Source organism: Zingiber officinale, chromosome 1B (assembly GCF_018446385.1).
Source record: "Zingiber officinale cultivar Zhangliang chromosome 1B, Zo_v1.1, whole genome shotgun sequence".
Lineage (NCBI taxonomy): Eukaryota > Viridiplantae > Streptophyta > Magnoliopsida > Zingiberales > Zingiberaceae > Zingiber > Zingiber officinale.
Genome location: NC_055986.1, coordinates 157,640,980 through 157,648,664, shown reverse-complemented (window position 1 = coordinate 157,648,664; position 7,685 = coordinate 157,640,980). Strand labels below are relative to the sequence as shown.

Below are 7,685 nucleotides of genomic sequence, written 5' to 3'. Positions count from 1 at the left end.
CTAATAATTATTGGTAATAAAGACAGAGAAATCGATGCAGGCGCATGCTAGAACGAAGGCGGGGGGATCACTATCAACCCCACGAAGCCACTCTCTTTAATGGTAGATTCAGAGTAGGAGGTGGGCCTTCCCTGCAAATCGACGTCGGATCATCTAGCTCATTACCACGTCAGCCCTCGGCTCTACCAAATTCAAATCACTAGCAGTTGGTATAAAAGTGAATTTTTAATTTTTTTAATCTTTCTTTTTGTAGTCATCTACAATGTTTTAAAAGAAATATTTTAAATTTTAAAAACTTTCCTTTTTTGAAGCCATCCACATGGTTTTAAAAGAGAGTTTTGAATTTAAAAAAAAAATCTTTCCTTTTGTAGTCATCTACAATGGTTTAAAAGAGAGATTTTATTTTTGTTAAAACTTTTATTTTTTGTAACCATGATTTAAAAGAGAGGTTTTAATTTTAAAAATCTTTCCTTTTTGTAGACATCTACAATGTTTAAAAAAAGGATTTTTAATTTTAAAACTTTCCTTTTGTAGCCATCCACAATAGGAAATTTAAAAGAGAGATTTTAATTGTTGTTAAAATCTTTCCTTTTTAGCCATTACCAAGGATTATAAAAGAGGATAGATGGTGTCTTAGAGGTAATAATCATCTACACAATTTCTTTTCCTCTTCTATTCTCCTTGTGGTCAACTCCCTCATATTCTTATTTTCCCCTTGCTTTCTCACCTAAGGCCGGCGGCATCAAGAGGCTTCAACCATCTTGTGGCCGGCAGGTTGCAAGGAAGAAAGAAGAACAAGAGGTGATGTTCCTAGCTTTGATCCCTTGGTGGCCGAAAGTCTTGGAAGAAAGAAGGACTTGGGTGATTTTTGTGTCTTGGTAGATCGTCGTCCACACGACGTCCAAGAGGAGAGGAATACAGCAGAAGATCAAGAGGTCTTTAAGCTACAATGAAAGGTATAACTAGTTAATTGTTTCCGTTGTGTACTAGTTTATTTTTCCTTTATATGGATCTTGAAGTACCAATACAAGAGGCTAGCGATCTTGTGCTTTGATTAAGGTCTCTATAGTTTAACCTAAGGTTTACTGTAAGGAGTTTAAATATTCAATTTCTTTGAAAGGCTTTGACTAGGAAGTGGTGGATGATCCTATACCCAGGAAGGTCGAGTGCCTCGCCAACGACCTGGAAGTCAATCCTTGAAAAGATATTTAATCAACTTTTGTAATATGGTTTAACTTCTGATGAACACATGGGCTGAACTTGGATTAATAATGTTAAGTTTCATTTGCAATTCAAGTTTAACTTCTGAAAAGCACATGGGTTGCTAAGAAAAGTTCTGTGCTTGTACAAATTTTTGTACAGGGAAAACAGAACGGAATTCCAAGTAGCGCCAACACGATCGTGCCAAGAGGCATGGTCGCGCCAAGAGGCACAACCCTACTCTGCTCTCTTCTCCACATGCTTCTCCTTAGCGCGTTTCTTCTCCATTTCTACCACAAAAGCGTTCCTGTCATCACAAAATATACAAGAGTAGATCTCTGAACCAAAAGGAGTGGAAATATGATATTATAATGAAATAGGGTGCAATAAATATAAATTATGCTCATGAAATATAAGCAAATGTACGTCAAAATATGCATAAAAGTGTATATAATATATGCACTATTAGTCAAAATGTGTTAGAGGGGAGGGGGGTGAATAGCTCGTTGTGCGCTCGTCGCTTATTTCTTGGTGATGATATGCAACGAAAAATACAAGAAACACAAATACAACGCTAACTCAAGGATTTACTTGGTATCCACTTCAAGAAGAGGTGACTAATCCAAGGATCCACACACGACACGCACTCTCCACTATGAAAACACTCCTTTACGGTAACTATCGAAGGTGGAGAAGCCTGTACAGGACTCACACACAAAGATACACAAGAAGAACAAAAATACAAGCTGATAGAATAGTAAACATTACAAGATTTACACGGTAGAACCCCTAGCTTGCCTTTCTTCTTGCTTGTTGATGCCTCTTGAACTTTGGAAGTGCACCAACACTAGTTTCCAAGAGCCTCCAAGAACTGGTTGTGAGCTGTGGAGAAATCGCTGTGTTGATCGGTGAAGGATTGGGCGAAAGTCTGCTGAAGAAAATGCTCGCAACGGCTTTATCCAGCGCCAATGGTCGAATCCCAATCGATTGGATTGCTCACAATCGATTGGGGAGGCTTTGGATCGATCGACCGATCGATCCAGAGCGCCTCTGTGCTCTCTGAAAATCACCTGAATCGATTGCCTGATCGATTCAGGGTTCTCACGCGATTTCCTGTGCTCCAATCGATCGGGTGATCGATTGGGAGACTTTCTGTTCGACACCGATTCTTCCCCAATCGATCCACCGATCGTTTGGGAAGAGTTTTTATCGCGGGTCTCACTCGATCGGTAACCGATCGATTGGGCATGAGTCAATCGATCGGTTGATCGATTGGACTCACTCGTGACTTGCCAAATCACATCCAAAGTTCCTTAAAACCAACATCCGGTCAACCATGACCTGTTGGGACATCATGCCTAGCATCCGGTCACCCTCGACCTGCTAGGACTTCCTCACCAAGTGTCCGGTCAATCCCTTTGACCCACTTGGACTTTTCTCCTCGTGCCAAGTATCCGGTCAACCCTTTGACCTACTTGGACTTCTCAATACTAGGTGTCTGATCAATCTTAACCCACCTGGATTTCCACGTGCCTGGCTTCACTCATCAGGACTTCCCTTCTGTCTAGCTTCACTCACTAGGACTTCCCATCTGCCTAGCTTCACTCACTAGGACTTCTCATCTGTCTGGCTTCACTCACCAAGACTTTCACCTAGCTTCACTCACTAGGGTTTCCCATTTGTCTGGCTTCACTTACCAGGACTTTCACCTAGCTTCACTCACTAGGATTTTCATACTGCCTAGCTTCACTCACCGGGACTTCTTCTCTGCCTAGCTTCATTCACTAGGTCTTTCACCTAGCTTCACTCATCAAGATTTTCCAGCTGCCTGGCTTCACTCACCGGGACTTCTCAGTCAAGTATCTAGTCAGTCTTGACCTACTTGACTTTTCTTCACATCTAACTGGTCAACCTTAACCAGAGGAGAATTGTACCAACAATCTCCCCAAATGAATGATTGCACCTGCAGTCTCCATGTATTATCAAACATCGAGCTTGAGTCATCTCAAGCTTAGTCACTGAGATCAACATTGACCTAGGGAATATTGCACCAACATACACATCACTAAGTAAAAAAATACGAAGAAGAATACGGGAAAAACTATTGAAAACACAACTTATTAGTATCAGTATTAATATATGTTATCAATCAATTGGTACTATTAACAATTGCTTCCCATGTTCATGAATTAACTAGTACACTGTGTAGGATCGAAAAGAATTTAGATATCTCCACAATGACATGATATTGTCCACTTTGGGCCTAAGCCCTCATGGTTTTGCTCTTGGGCTCTACCCAAAAGGCCTCATGTCAATGGAGATATCTTTCTCTTATAAACTCATGATCTTTTCCATGTGTTTTCAATATGGGACTATGTTTGCAACCTTGCAACCCCAACAATCCCCCCCTCAAACAAAGGACCATGGGCTTCCCACGTCCGATCCTTGACCCACCAGGTCTTCCTGCCCCTCGGTCTACCCGACCTACTAGGACTTCCTGCCCCTCGGTCTACCCGACCTACTAGGACTTTCTTGCCTAGCCGCAACTAGGACTTCCTGCCCCTCGGTCCACCCGACCTACTAGGACTTCCTGCCTGGTGTCTGGTCCTCTTGATCCGAACATAGGAGCCCCCACTTTCTTTGTTCGAGGTCAATATTGTACTCACATGGTTCAATTAGACCATAGCTCTTGTGCACAGTCGGTGGTTAAACCTTCTGGCAGTCCGGGCTCTGATACCAATTGTAGGATCGAAAAGAATTTAGATATCTCCACAATGACATGATATTGTCCACTTTGGGCCTAAGCCCTCATGGTTTTGCTCTTGGGCTCTACCCAAAAGGCCTCATGTCAATGGAGATATCTTTCTCTTATAAACTCATGATCTTTTCCATGTGTTTTCAATATGGGACTATGTTTGCAACCTTGCAACCCCAACACACTGTATATGCCGAATTCTTGACACATCAGTGGATTCCTAATGAATGACAATCGATTGGTCTGCATCAATCAAACTCACCAGTTGAGTTGGAATTGTTCTGTGCATGAGTTCATCCTCACCAGTCGACTGGACCTTATGTTAGTTGACAGATGTGCATTAGTCAAACTATGTTGATGAACTGATGAACACCAGTCATCTTATGGAAGTCGACTGATGGAATCGGTTGAACTGCCCAATCAAGCTAGAATTGTTCTTTACACAACTCTATCAATTGCAATTGACTGGACCTTATGACAATCGACTGATAACATTGATTGAACTGTCAATCAAGCTGAAATCATTCTATATACAACCTCATGAGCACCAGTCGACTGATAGCATTGGTCGAATTGCCTAGTCGGACTAGAAATGTTATGTGCATGAATTTCTTCATAGCAGTCGACTGGGTCCTTATGATAGTTGACTGATAACATTCGTCTAACTGCCTAGTCGAGCTAAAATTGTTCTATATGCAACCTCACAAGCTAGTTGACTAGGGTCCTTATTAAAGAGAAGATTCGTGATCTCAAAAAAGGATTCGTTCTTATCAAAAGAGAAAGATGATGAATGACGATGGGGCCCAATGAGCACCTGATTCATCCTTTTCTTTCTATATAAGAACCTCCCATAGTCCATTGCAAAGCACCTCAGGAGACCCTGAGCCTTCCTTTGGGAAGTTGTAAATTATTGTGAGCATATAAAATCTATGAGTTTTTCATATCTTCTCCTTATTTTTATTTTGCTTGCATTCATACAAATACGCTTCCCACCCTGGTATCAGAGCTACGTCCAAGATATGACCATGGTACTGTAAATCCTAGAGAGGTCAAGGTACTTAATGGTATGAGGTCCCTGCAACTAAGTAACTAAGGACTTGTCTTACTTACTTACTAAGTCTTTAGGGTTATAGTAGAGAGAACCCCGGATCTGAAAGATGGAGACTCGACATGCATCCTTGGTAAGGCTAGTAAGTGCGTAAGACGATAAATCTGAAGGATCCAACTGGTAATACTCACTTCTCACCTAAAGGCTTTTATCTTGTAAAAAGAAGATATAATGTTAAGAACATTACGTTCCCTTAGTATATTTGTGCATTATAATAAGGCGACCAAGAAGGTAACTAATTGCAAAAGGCCGCACAACGCCTTAAAGCAACCAGTCGGATGAGCATGAAAATTTTCCTAGACTCTAAGCCGTAAACAAACATAGAAAGAATAAGGGATTTAATGTCCAATCATTGGGAAGAATCAATACAGGAGTGGTATTCAAAGTCTCATACCTCAAACCTAGAGTACTTTGATCTTGCTCCAACTACCAAAGTTACAAACCATCACCTCTTTCATAACTTTGATGTTATTTATGATCAAACTTGCCTATCTTCTAAAGTCAACCTAAGAAACTTCAAACTTCTTGAAAAACAACAATATCTTGAAAAAGAAATTGTAAACATAAAAATCGCCTTGATAAACCTAACTACAAGTTGCATAGAAGGCAAACCTCTAACAAAACAAGAAGCCACAGAACTTGCGATCAAGTTTTCTAAGCAGCCAAAGCTAGTAGAAGAAGAGGCCAGCAAATCTGCAAAAAGCCCGAGTAAGAAGTTGAAAAGGGTGGAGCAACTGCTTCACAAAATAGAGAAGTTGATCGCTTGATGAACCACACTCTTACAAGGGGAGCCAAATCTTACAAAGATGCGGTGCAAGCAACAGAGCACATTGAGCAGCCCCTCGCTATAGGTTTTGCAAAATCTAGTGACTACCCTACTGTCTCAACATCAAGTAGTGCCCTCATCAAACAAAACAACATGCAACTTCAACTACTAGTCCAAATTACTGAAAGTCTCAAAGACATACAGGTAGACTTGAAAATAATCATCGAGCAATTAAAGGGAGGTAAATCTTCAACCAGTTTACCTGATTCCCTTATTGAAAAATTGCAAAATTTATCTCTAGGACCTTCGGAGAAATCAAAAAAGAAGAGAGACAAGCTACGAGTATTCAAAGATCCCTACAAAATTCTAAAGGAGGAGCAGGAAAAGTTTAAAAAAAACTAGATGGCTATGACTACCAGAATCATCCAGGAGCAAGCAACCAGCCTCCCACAGGTTCCACTCTTTGAAGATCAAATTCGTGAATACAGGCGCAACCACATAAGGCTACATAATGCCCAGCAGGCCACAAGGAGGCTGGGAAGGAGGCTTATGGGAGGAATCTCTCCCAATTACACTATCGAGCAACAAATATATCTGCAAACACAATTGCGACTCTCTATGCAAGAACGAGCTGTCATCGTACCGGCGGAAATACTTTACCATTCCAGAAGTGATGATGCCAATCATAGAATATACATCCACCTATCTGAGGAAGCAATACTATGCATTGATGGCAACCAACAAGACCAAACCTTCATACAAATGGAAAGCTATTATTAATAGAGTTTAATCGTTATACGTTGTTATTAATCTGACTGAATCCTTCGTCTTTTCCTTTCCCACTGTTTTTTCCTAATGATCATTCATGTTTCCTCTATCCCCCTTCCGGGCAAATTAAGCATTAGACAAACTGCGAGTAGAGTAATCGTCCGCTTTCATAAAATCTCTATTTAATGAAAGTTTTCACCTTTTTGTCAGCAAGACGGTGCCAAAACCATGTACAGCTAACCAAACGTCAATTCCGCTACCCACCCCGTGAATTCTATTAAACCACATTTATAAGAAAACAACGCAACGGCAGAAACAAAACTTCGAAATCTTTAATTCTTCACCGATACAGTGCGTCCTCGAGAAGATTCAAATTTACCATAACTAATTTCTAATGCCTTGCTATTTACCTATAAAAATAAAGGCATGAACTAAGTACTAATACACTATGAAGGGTATTTATATATATCTATATATAAACTCAGGAGTAACACTATAAAATTATAGAATATAATATTATTCGTAAATCATTATGAGGCCAACCACTAAAAATTTGAATTTCCCCGACTCGCTTAGAGTGGACCTCTATACCCACTCGATATGCATGACTCCACCTGAGATCGAGTGTTCACCGCATCAACAGGCTATAAATGAGATAACAGGTCGGTAAATGAGGTGAATACATTCTATCATATGACAAATTGATAATTTTTCTTTTCTGGATGCATACATGGATATTAAGTCATTCCCTATATCTCACATGATAAGATCATGTACAAATCCACTGTTATACATGATGATCAAGTCCCCCTTATGCACCAAATCCTGCATCACAGAAGAGTAAGTCCCCTTCATGCACCAAATCATATGACATCATAAAAGAGCACAATCGTACTAAAAATTTCACATGAGCTCAAGACAGACATTTTTTTTTTATTTATAATTCCAAAAATAATTCACCATAATACCATATCAAGTACACAGCTAAAAAAAGAACCTACATGATTCATCATATCCATAAGGAAATAGCCATAAAATTAAAGTTTAACAGGGAAGAACTACCTTTTTTAGATGCTATAAACCATTTT

General features: G+C 40.0%; 1 long non-coding RNA gene across 3 annotated transcripts; it reads right to left on the bottom strand.

Annotated features, from left to right (window-relative positions):
• Positions 1 to 1,325: 1,325 nt before the first annotated feature.
• Positions 1,326 to 6,595, bottom strand: LOC122013502. Of its 3 annotated transcripts, none has more exons than XR_006120594.1 (3): positions 6,246 to 6,595; positions 5,676 to 5,756; positions 1,326 to 1,507 (listed from the first exon to the last, which is right to left on the bottom strand). It is a non-coding gene; the product is annotated as an uncharacterized LOC122013502 (long non-coding RNA). The 3 variants fall into 3 exon arrangements; XR_006120591.1 differs by having other exon boundaries at positions 5,847 to 6,575; XR_006120587.1 differs by having other exon boundaries at positions 5,866 to 6,575.
• Between the last annotated feature and the right edge of the window lie 1,090 nt (positions 6,596 to 7,685).